Source organism: Lasioglossum baleicum, unplaced genomic scaffold (assembly GCF_051020765.1).
Source record: "Lasioglossum baleicum unplaced genomic scaffold, iyLasBale1 scaffold0102, whole genome shotgun sequence".
Taxonomy (NCBI): Eukaryota; Metazoa; Arthropoda; class Insecta; order Hymenoptera; family Halictidae; genus Lasioglossum; species Lasioglossum baleicum.
The window spans coordinates 375,551-388,319 of record NW_027469162.1 but is presented as its reverse complement, the minus strand read 5'-3'; positions in this window follow the sequence as shown (position 1 = coordinate 388,319).

Here is a 12,769-nt window from a genome sequence, read left to right as displayed (position 1 = left end):
TAGATGGTATTACGTTGTGATCAGAGAATCAAATTGGTATACCTTTTCGTGACAGAGACCTTAGCTTGATCTATAAATAGGAAGATCGAATGTTACTTCGGTCGAAAACGTTACCACCTTCATTGAGAGTCGCATAATTGAGGCAATAGCTTGTCACCCGCCCTGTGATTTCAATTGGTATTGAGTCGCTCTTTTTACCGAAGTCCTCACCTTCCGGGAATATAACCCGTCGTATCGAGGGTACATCTTCATGATCATAGATACAAATTAGTAGACACTTTAGTGACGGACACCTTATTTTCATGTGTCAATATAATATTCGGGCGTCAAGCTATTCGAGAACGATCCCACCTTCTTCAAGAGTCGAACGGCGAATGTAGTAACTTCACCTATCCTGTTATTCCGATAGTAATACCAGGTATTCCGAGATTCAACCCGCTGTGCACAATTGGCAATAGTCGCCTTAATTCACGGTATGGATACTAAAGCAGAACCTCATCCCGTTGAATAACGGTACCCACTGGTGAAGATACGAACCTTCTACCGAAAGCCTTACCCCCCGCGAAGCAAACCCGCTGTATCGAGAGTATAGCGTCGTGTTCAGAGGATGACATTGGAATACACTATACTGACGAGCAGATTAATTTCATGTATGACTTAGAAGATCGGGTATCGTAACCTGCTTCTTTGAGAGTCGCACAGCTGCGCCAATAGCTTCACCTATCCTGTGATTCCGAAAGTCAAAGGCGATATTCCGGGACTAACTGCGCTGCACAGTATTGGCAATAAACACCTTAATTAACGGGTTGTATATTGAAGCAGAGCGTCAAGCCGTTTGAAAGCGACACCAATTGGTATAACGTCATACACTTTATCGTATACCTTACATTCCGAGAAACTAGCATGCTGTATCGAGAGTATAACTTCGTGTTGAGAGACGCAAATTTATACCCAATTTTGTCAGGGGCAGCTTAGTTTCATGTATGAATAAGTAGATCGAGTGTTACACTGTACGGCAACGTTACATCCGTGTTTGAGTGTCGAACGGCTAAGTCAATAGGTTCACCTGTCACATGATGCCGAAAGTCAAGGCAAGAATTCCAGGAGTACATCCGCTGTACAGTATTGGCATCGTACACCCTATTTCATGGTATAAATATTGATGTCGAGAGTCAAACCTTTGAAGGACGTAACATATTGATATGGAGTCAAACTTTATAGCGATGGCCTCACCTTCCGAGAAGTTAACCCTCTGTTTCGAGATGATGACTTCATGTTAAGAGAAACAAATTAGAATACACTTGAGTGCGGCGCAACTTAATTTCATGCTGGAATAAGAAGTTCGAGGGTCAAACCTTTTGAGAATGTTACCACCTTCTATGATAGTCGAACAGCTAAGTCAATAGCTGAACATATCCTCTGCTTCCGAGAGACATGCCAGGTATTGCTGGGGTAAATCCGCTCTGTACTAATGGCAACTGAGACCCTGATTTATGGCATGAATGTCAATGTAATGAGACAAAGCGTTGGAGAACATTACTAATTCGCATAAAGTCATTCACTTTACCGAATACCTTACCTTCCCTCATGCTAACCCGCCGTATCGAGATTATAGCAACGTGATTAGGGATACAAATTAGTAAACATCGCAGTAAGGGGCACCTTAATTTCATGTATGAATTAGAATATTGAGGGACAAACCGCCCAAGAACATTGCCAGCTTGTGTGAGATACGAATGGCTGCGTCAATAACATCACATATCCCGTGGTTCCGTGAGTCAAACGAGGTATTCCGAGAGTAAGCCCGGTGGAGAGTTTTGGTAATATACACCTTATTTCGCGGTTTTCATATTAAAATTGAGTGTTAAACCCTTTGAGAACGTTACCAATTGCTATAAAGTCAGACGCTTTCTCGACGTCCATACACTCCAAAAAAATAACAGGCTGTATCGAGAGTGTAACTTCGGTTCACAGAAAGAAATTAGGATTCATTTCAGTGACGGGGACCTTCAGTTCAATATGAATAAGAAGATAGAGCGTCAAACCGTTTGGGACCAACTGTTAAACATATACCATTCAGCGCATTTACGCCTGGAATACCTGAATTGCCTCTCGGAATCGAGGGATATGTGCAGCAATTGACATAGAAGTGCACATTCAAGAAAGGTGATAACGTTCTCTATCGGTTTGACGCTCGATCTTCTTATTCATACATGAAGTTACGGTGCCCGACATTAGAATGTTGTGTAATTTGTTTCACGAAACACGGTGTTATACGCTCAATACAGCGGGTTAGCATCTCTGGAGGTTAAGCCTTCGGGAAAGAGTTTCACTCTTTACAAATTCGTTACGTTCTTCCGCGGTTTTATTCTCTACTTTATTATTCATGGCGTGAGTTAAGGTGTCTATTGCTAGTACTGTACAGCTCACATACTCCCGCAATACCTGGTTTGACTTTCCGAATCACAGGGTATGTGAAGCTATTGACTTAGGCGTACGTATCTCAAAGAACGTGGTAACGTTCTAGAACACATTGACTCTCGATGTTGATATTTGTTCACAAGCATGTGTTGTCCGTCCACTAAAATGCCTAGTAATCTGTTTCTGTTTACGATAAGCACGACGCTCGCTGCACCAGGATTGGATATCGGAAGGTAACGTATTCGAAAAAAGGCATGACTCTATACGAATTGGTAATGTTCTCCAACGGTTTGACTCCCTACATAAATATTCAGATTGTGAATTAGGGTGTCAATTGCCAAAACTGTTCAACGGAATTACTCGTTAAATACCTGAGTTGACTCTCGGAATTACAGGATAGGTGAAGCTATCCTGTTCTCGAACGGTGTGACAATTGATCTTCTAACACATACGTGAAGTTAAGATGCCAGTTACTATAATGTATACTAATTTTTATCTCCTATTACGAAGTTATACTCTCGATATCGCGGATTATGTACTCGGGGGGTAATGACTGTGGCCAAACTTTGTCATTATACAAATATGCAAAGTTCTGCAAAGGTTGGACTGTGTACTTTATTATTCCAACCGTGAATTAACATGACCAATGCCTGCACTCTTCAATGTATTTACCTTCGGATTACCTGGTGTGGCTCTCGGTATCACAGGATGGGTGAAGGAATCGACATATCTGATCGACTCACAAAGAGGGTGGCAACGTTCTCGAACGCTTTGACTGTAGATGTTGATATTTATACACAAAAATGAGGTGTCCGTGTACTAAAATGACTACTAATTTGTTTCGGTGTGGAACAAGCGAGGCACTACAGCGTGTTAGGTTCTAAGAATGTAAGGTATTCGGTAAGAAGAATGACTTAATGCGAATTGGTAATGATCGCCGACGGTTTGACACCCTATTTTTATAGTCGTATAGTGAATTATGGTATATATTGCCAATACTGTTCAGCGGATTGACCCCTGGAATACCTGGTTTGACTATCGGTATAGCAGGGTAGATGAAGCTATTGACTTAGCCGTTCGACTCTCAAGGAGTGTGGTAACCACACTGTGTGGTTCCAATTCATGCATAAAGTTAAGGTGCCTGTCACTGAAATGAATGCTAATTTCTTTCCCTGAACACGAATCTAGACTATCGATGCAGCAGCTTAGGATATCAGAGGTTAAGGACTGCGGTAGAAAGTTTGACGCTATACCAATAGGTAACGTTCGACAAGGATTTGACACTTCACTATAATGATCAAACCGTGATCTGAGGAGTCTAGTTCCAATTCTGGCCATTGGATTTATTCCCGGAATACGAGGTCTGACTGACGCGGTCTGACTGCAACGGTGAAGCTATAGATTTAACCGTTAAATACCCAAAGGATGTGTTAACGTTATCGAAAGGTTTGTCCCTCGATCTTCTAAGTCATACATGACATTAAGGTGCGGGTCATTATGATGTATAATAATTTGTTTCTCTGAACGCGTAGCTATTCTTTCGATACTGCGGGCTAGGCTTTCGGTGTGTCATGTCTTCAGTAAGAAGCTTGACTTTATACGAATTGGTAACACTGTCAAAAGCTTTATCGCTCGACTTTAATATTGAAACTGAGATTTAAGGTGTCTATTGCCAACACAGTACAGCGGATATACTCGCGGAATACCTGGTTTGACTCGCGGCATCACAGGATATGTGAAGGTATTGACCTAGCCGTTCAAATCTCAGAGAAGATATGACACTCAGAATCCAGGTATTCTGGGAGTCTATCTGCTGTACAGTATTGGTAACGGATAAGTTATTTCACAGTTTGAATATTAACGTAGAGCGTTAAACCGTATCAGAACGTTATCAGTTGGTATATCGTCAAACGTTTCACCAATTACCTTACCTTCCGCGAACTTACCCCGCTGCAGAGAGTGTGTTGCTTTATGAAAACGGAACCAAATGAATAGACGTTTTAGTAGACGGACGCCTCATTTTATGTATGAATAGGAAAACCGACAGTCAGACCGTTCGAGAACGATCCCAGATTCTTTGTTAGTCGATCGGCAAAGAAAACAGCTTCACCTATTCCAAGGTTCCAAGAGTCAAATGAGTTGTTTCGGGATTATGCCAGCTGATCAGTATCGGCAGTAAACGCCTTAATTCTCGATTTGAATACTAAAGTAGAGCGTCAAACCGTTTGAGAGCATTGCCAATTGGTATAAAGTCAAACACTTTATCGATGACTTTACCTTAGGAGAAGCAAACGCGCCGTTTCGAGGGTACAAATTCGTATTCCTAGGTAGAAATTAGTCTTCATTTCAGTGACGGCACCTTAATTGCAAGCACGAATTTGATGATCGCGTGTGAAACCGTTCGAGAATTTTGCCACCTTCAGTAAGGGACGAACGGATAAGTCAACACCTTCACATATCCTGTGATACCGAGAGTCAAACCAGGAATTCCGTGAGTCCATCCGCAGTACAGTATTGTAAAGAGACACCTTAGATTGCGGTATAAATTGTAATATAGAGTTTCGAGCCATCGTAGAACGTTACTTACTGGTATAGTTTCAAGTTTTTACCGGATACCTTACCCTCCGAGAAACTAACCGGCTGCAGCAACTATCTTCCTTAGTGTTCAAGGAACCGAATTAGAAGACACTTTAGGAGACAGACACGCTAATTGCATCGATCAATAGGAAGATGGAGGGTCAAATTGTCCGAGAACGTTATCACCACTTTTGATAGTCGCATGGCTAAGGCAATAGATTCACCATTCCTTTGATTTCGATACGCAAAGCCAGGTATTGCAGCAGAAAATCCGCTGTACACTATTGGAAATAATCTCCTCAGTTGAAGGTTTGAATATTATAGTCGTTAGTCAAACCGTTTGAGAACGTTTCCAATTGGTATTACGTTAAACGCTTTACTGATTACCTTACCGTCCGCAAGCCAAGCGCGCTGTATCGAGCGTATGACAAGGTATTCGGAGGAACAAGCAAGTATACGTTACAGGCCGGGGCACATTTTTTCATGTATGAATTAGAAAATTCAGTGTCAAACTGTCCGAGAACGCAACGACCTTCTTTGGGCATCGAGCGTCGAACTCAGTAACATCACCCTTCCTGTTATATCTACGGCTGTACCAGGTATTCCTGGAGTAAATACGCTGAAAAGTATTGGCACTAGTCACCATAATTCACTGTACGAATATTACAGTAGAATGTCAACCCGTCAGAGAACATTACCACTTGGTGTAGTCATTCCTTTTACCACATTCATTATCTTCCTAGAACCTGTCCCGCTGTAGCGAGTGTCAGGCGTATGGCTCACGGAAACATATTAGTAGACATTTTAGCCGAGCGGCACCTTATTTAAATGTGAGAACAGAATAATCGAGTGTCAAACAGTTTCAGCTCGTTACATCGCTGATTGAGTGTTCAACGGCTAAGTAAATAGCTTACCTTTTCTTTCCTTCCGAGGCTCTAGCCAGGTATTCCGGGATCGAATCCGATTAACAGGATTGTCATTAGACTCCTTAATGCACGCTTTGATTTCTAAAGTGGAGCGTCAAATCGATTGTGAGCGTTACCAATTGCGATAAAGTCAAAGGCATTACGGATGACCTTTCTTTCCGAAAAACTAACCCGCTGTGTCGGGAGTACATCAGCGAGCTTAGAGGTTCGAACTAGAATGCTGTTTGGTGCAATGCACCTTATTTTGATGCATGAATTAGAAGGTTGAAAGCCAAACGGTTCGTGAACGTTACCACCTTTTGCGAGAGTCGAACGCCAAAGTCAATAGCTTCACAAAATCCTGAGATTCAGAGAGTCGAACCAGGTACTACGGGAGTAAAAAATACCCAGAACAGTATTGGCAATAGACACTTAAACTCTCGGTTTGAATATCAATGCTGACCGTCAAACCGCTGTAGAACGTTACCAATTGCTACAAAGTCAAACGATTTAACGAAGACCTTACCCCCCCCCCCCACCGAAAAATAACTCGCTGCATCGAGTGTATAACCTCGTATTCTGAGAAAGAAATTAGTATTACCTTATGTTCATGTATGAATTACAAAACCGATGGTGAAACCGTTCGAGAACTTTAGCACCGTCTGTGAGTGTTGAACCGATAAGTCAATAGCTCCATATGTCTTGTGGTACCGAGAGTCAAATCAGGTAGTCCGGGAGTATGTCCGCTGATGGATATTGGCATCTGACACCTTAAATCAGAGATGGAAAATTAAAATGGATGATGAAACTGTTTGTGAACGTTTCCAATTTTTATAGAGTCAAACGCTTTATCGAAGGCCGCACCATTCGCGTACCTCACCCGTTTCATCGACAGTATAATTTCGTGCGCAGAGGATCAAATTAGTAAACATTATAGTGACGGGCACCTTAATTTCGTGTGAGAATTAGGAGATCGACGGTCAAACCGTTCGGGAATGTTCCCACTTTCTATGAGAGAAGAACGTCCATAGCTTGACGTATTCCAATATTCTAAGGGTCAAACCATGTATTCCCGGAGTAAATGCTACTAATTTGCTGCCTTGATCACTGTGCAAGGCACTTGGTGCAGCGGGTTGGGCTTCTCGGAAGATATGGCCTTCGGTAAAATGTTTGGCGCCATGCGAATAGGTTACGTTCTACAAGGATTTCACATCCGACATTAGTATTTGAACAGTCAATTAATTTGTATATTGCCAATACTCATCAGCGGATTTAATCCTGGAGTCCCTGGTTCTTATCTGGGAATCCCAAGATAGGTGAAGCAATTGGCGTAGCTGTGCGACTGTCAAAGAAAGAAGTAATGCTCTCAAGCGCTTTGACCCTCGATATTCTAATTTATGCATGAACATATGACGCTGTCACTAAAGTTTATAGGAATGTGTTTCTCTAACCACAAAGCTATACTCTAGAATCAGCGGGTTAGCTTCTCGGATGTTGAGGCTAGCGGTCAAAAGCGTGTCTTCATACAAATATGTAACGTTCTACAACGGTTCTACACAGTACTTTAATATTCATACACTGTATTAAGGTGTCTATGACCAATACTGTTCAGCGGCCATACTCTGGGAATATCTGGTTGGCTTCTCAGAATGGCAGGATGGGTGAAGCTATTGTCTTAGCCGTTCAACTCCCATAGAATATGTTAACGTTCTGGATCAGTCTGCCTCCAGATCTTCTATTTCAAACACGAAATTAAGGTGCCCGTCACATATATGTGTACCAATTTACTTCTCTCAACTGGAAGTTCTAATTTCGATACAGCGGGTCAGTTTCTAGGGAGGTAATGCGTTCGGTAAAAGGTTTGACTCTATAAATATAAGTAACGTCCTGCAACAGTATGACGGTCTGCTTTTACATTCATACCGTGAATTAAGGAACCTAATGCTAATACTGTACAGCGGATTTACTCCAGGAATACATGGTATGACACGAGGAAGCACAGGATATGTGATGCTATTGACATAGCTGTTCGAATATCATATAAGGTGGCAACGTTCTCGAACGGTTTGACCATAGATGTTCCTTTTCCTACATAAAAGTAACGTGTCCAGCTGCTAACATGTCTACTAATTTGATTCCGTGAGCACTCAGCATGACACACGCTACAGCGGGTTATGTTCTAGGAAGGTAATGTGCTCGGTAAATGGAGTGACTCTGTACCGATTGGTAATGTTCTCCGAGTGTCTGACATTGCACTGTAATATTCAAACCGTGAATTAACGTGTCCAGAGGCAAAACTCTTCAGCAGACTTACACCCGGAACACGTCGATTGACCTACGGAATCGTAGAATATGTGATGCTATTGGCGTAGCTGCGCGACTGTCAAAAAAGGTGGTACCGTTCTTCAACTGTATGAGCGTCGATGTTCTATATATGACATGAAGATAAGTGCCCCGTCACTAAATTGTGTATTAAATTGTTTTTTTGGACACAAAGTTATTCTCACGATACAGAATATTATGTTCTCCGAACGTAAGGTATTCGGTGCACAGTTTGTGTCTATGCTAATTCGTTATGTTCTACATCGGTTTGGCTCTGCACTTTATTTATACCTGGAGGTATGTTGTAGATATCCGGTACTGTAAAGCGGATTTACTTCCGCACTTCGTGGCTTGACCTTCAGAATCATAGTACGGGAGTAAATGCGCTGTACAATATTGGCAATAGACACGTTAGTTCAGGGCTTCAAATGTAATGTTGGCCATCAAACCGTCGGAGAACGTTACCAATTAGTATAAAGTCATGCTTCTTACCGAATTCTTAAGTATCCGAGAAGCTAAACCGCTGGATCGGGAGCATAATTTCGTATTCGGAACAGCATATTAGTATGCATATTAGTGACGAGCACCATCGTTACAAGTACAAATTGGGAGATGGCGTGTCAAACCGTCCCAGAATTTAACCACCTTCTTGGAGAATCACACAGCTAAGACAATTGCTTCATTTATCCTGTGAATCCGAGAGTCAAGACAGACGTTTAGTGAGTAAGGCAGCTAGAACCTATTGGCAATGGACACATCTTTCCGAGGTATGTATGGTAAAGTAGAGAGTCAATCCCTCGGAAATCGTTACCAATTGGTATAACATCCTTCTTTTTCCTAATACTTTTCCTTCTGTGCAGATAACCCGCTACATCGTGTAAATAACTCTGTGTTCAGAGGAACAAATTCTTAGATATTTTAGTGACGCGCACCATAATTTCGTAAATGAATTTGAATATTGCGGGTCAAACCGCTCCAAAGCTTTATCAGGTTCGCTGAGAATCGAACGGATACGACAATTGCTTCACCTATCCTATGATTCCGAGAGTCAAACAAGATATTCCGGGCATAAAAGCGCTGAAGAATATTGGCAACAGGTACCTTTATTCAGGGAATGAATATGAAAATAGACCGACACACCGTGTGAGAACGTAACTAATTGCTATAAAGTCACACCTATTACCGAAGGCGTTACCTTCTGTGTATATGATCCGTGTCATCGGGAATATATCTTCGTCGTCAGAGAAACAAGTTAGTATTCATTTGAGTGACGGGCATATTATCACCCTGTATGACTTAGAAAATCGAGGGTCAAGCCGCCCGAGGTCGTTACCTCCATCTGTGAGAGACAAACGGCTATGTCTACAGCTTCTCCTATCCTGAGATACCGAGAGTCAACTAGGTTTTCCGGGAGTTGGTGCATGGATCTGTGTTGGCAATAGACACGTTAATTTACAGATTGAATATTAAAATTGAGCGTTAACCCGTTTGTGAACGTTACCAAATGCTATAATGTCAAACGTTTTACCGAAGACCGTGCCAGCCGCAAAAAAATCCGGCATCATAGAGAGAATAACTTCGGGGTCGGAGAAAGAAATTAGTATCGATGTCAAGCAGTGCGAGAACGCTACCACCATTGCTGAGATTCGAACGGATGAGACAATTGCTACACCAATCCTGTCTTTCCGTGAGATATACTAGGAATTCCGGGATTAATGCCACTAAAACTTTCGTAATAGACAACTTCATTTACGGCGTGAATATTCTAGTAGAGAGTCAAACCGTCGTAGAATGTTTACAATTTTTTATACATTCGTCTTTTTTCCGAATTCCTTACCTTCGGAGAACATAACCCCTTGTATCGAGTGCCTTGCTAAGTGCTAACGGACACAAATTAGTAGACATTTTAGCAGAAGGCAACCTTATCTTCATTTATGAATGGAATGATCGAGAGTCAAACCGTTCTACAACCATCCCAACTTCTTTGAGCTCTGAACTGCTAAGCCAATAGCTGCACCTATCCTGTGATCCTGAGGCACAGACCAGGAATTCCTGCGGTCAATGAGCTGTACACAATTTCCAATAGACACCTTAATTCTCGACATAAATACTAATATAGAGCAGCAAACCCTTTGAGAACGATCCCAGTTAGTATAAAGGCAAACGTTTTATCTAGGACCTCAACCTGCGACAACCTGACCCGCCGTATCGATAATATACAATAGTGTTCACATAAACAAATTATTATTTCTTATAGTGCCGGACACCTTAATTTCATGTATGAATAAGATTATCGAGAGTCAAACTTACCACCCTTCTTGGCAGTCTCACACCTAAGTCAATTGCGTCACCTCTCCTGTGATACTGAGAGTCAAACCGGCTGTTCCTAGAGTATATACGCTGAAAAGTATTGGCAATAGGCACCGTAATTCCGGGTATGACTTTCAAAGTACATACTCAAACCGTTGAAGGACGTTACGTATCGGTATAGAGTCAAACTTTAACAGATGGTCGTACCTTCCGAGAAAATAACCCGCTGTATCGGGAGTATAACTTTGTATCCTGAGAAGCAAAGCAGTAATAATTTTAGTGACATGCTGCTAAACTTCATTTATGAATTAGATGGTCGAGTGTCAAACGGATCGGGAACTTGACCACCTTCGATGAGAATCGAACGGATAAATCAATAGCTCCACCTATCCTGTGATTCCGGGAGTAAAACCAGGTAATACAGGAGTAAATCCGCTCTAGATGATTGTCAATATATTCCTTAATTCGTGTAGTGAATATTAAAATAGAGCTTCACACCGTTTGAGAACGCTACCAATTGATATAAAGTCAAACGATTTACCGAAGACCATACCCTCCGAAAACTTAACCCGCTGTATCGAGGGTATAAAACCGTATTCAGAGGTACACTCCAGTATGCACATTAGTGCCGAGCACCATAATTTCATGCATGAATCCGCATATCGATGGTCAAACCGAGCGAGGACGTTGCCACCTTCGTTTCGAATCGAACGGCAGTGCCAGTAGCTTCACCCTATGGTACGATTCCGAGTGTCAAATCAGGTATACCGAGAGTAAATCTGCAGTTCAGATTGGGCAATGGGTACACTATTTCACATTATAAATGTTGAAGTACACTGCCAAACCGTTGCCGAACGTTACCTATTGCTGCATTGCCAAAACGCCTTTAACCGAATGTCTTACCTTCCCAGAAGTTAACCCGCTGCATCGTGAGTATGACTTCGTATTCAGAGAAAGAAATAAGTATACATTTCAGTGACGGTACCTTAATTTCATGAATGAAGTAGATGATCGAATGTCAATCCTTTCGAGCACGTTATCAACTTCTTTGAAAGTCGAGCGGCTTAGTCACTAGTTATAACTATCGTGCGATTCCGAGGGTCAGGGCACGGTATTTTGTAAGTCAAGCCGTAGTGCTATATTAACAATGGACACGCTCACTCACGGTATTAATATTAAAGTAGAGCGCCAAACTTTTGTAGCACATTACACGTTTTTATTGTGACAAATTTTTTCCCATGACCTTACCTTCCGAGAACCAAACCAGGTGTATCGCGGGTATAACTACGTGTTCATAGAAGAAAATTTGCGTTCATTTTAATGACTGGCACCTCAATCTCATGGATGGATAAGGAGATCGCGAGGCAACGCGTTCGGTATCGTTATCTCCTTTTATGAAAGTCTCACATATAAGCCAGTACCTTCATCGATTCTGTTATTCCGGTAGTCAAACCAGGTATTCCGGGAGTAAATGCGCTGCGCATGATTGGCAATAGATACCTTAATTCACAGTTTGGATATTAAAGTAGAGTGTCAATCCGATTGAGAAAGATAGCAAATGAGAAGAAGTCAAACGCTTTACTAAAGGCCTTACCCTCCACGAGCATAACCTGCTGTATCGAGTGTATAACGGCGTGTTCAGAGCCGCCAATTGGTATTCAATTTAGGGACTCGCACTATAATATCGTGTATGAATTAGAAGGTCGAGCGTCAAATCCTTGGAGATCGTTACCCCGTTCATTGGGGGTCGAGCGGCTAAGACAATAGCTTCACGTATCCAGTGATTCGAAGAGTAAAACCAGGTATTGCTGGAATAAATCCGCTGACCAGTATTGCCAATAGGCGCCATAATTTACGGGTTGGATAAAAAGATATAGCGCCAAACCGTTTGAGAGCGTTATCAATTGGTATAAAGTCAAACTTTTTACCGATGGACATACCTGCCCTGAAACACACCGGCTTCATCGGGTGTATAAATTCTTGTTGACTGAATAAAATTAGTATTTATTTCAATGACAGAAACCTAAACTTCGTATGCGAATTAGCAGATCGATGCTTAAACGGCTCGAGAACTTTGCCACCTCTGAGAGACGAACCGCTAAGTCCATTGCTTCACCTGTCCTGTGCTTCCAAGTGTCAAACCAGGTCATCAGGGAATAAGTCCGCTAAGGTTTATTGGCAACTGACACTTTCATTTACGGTAGGAATACTAATGTGGGGTGTCGAACCGACGG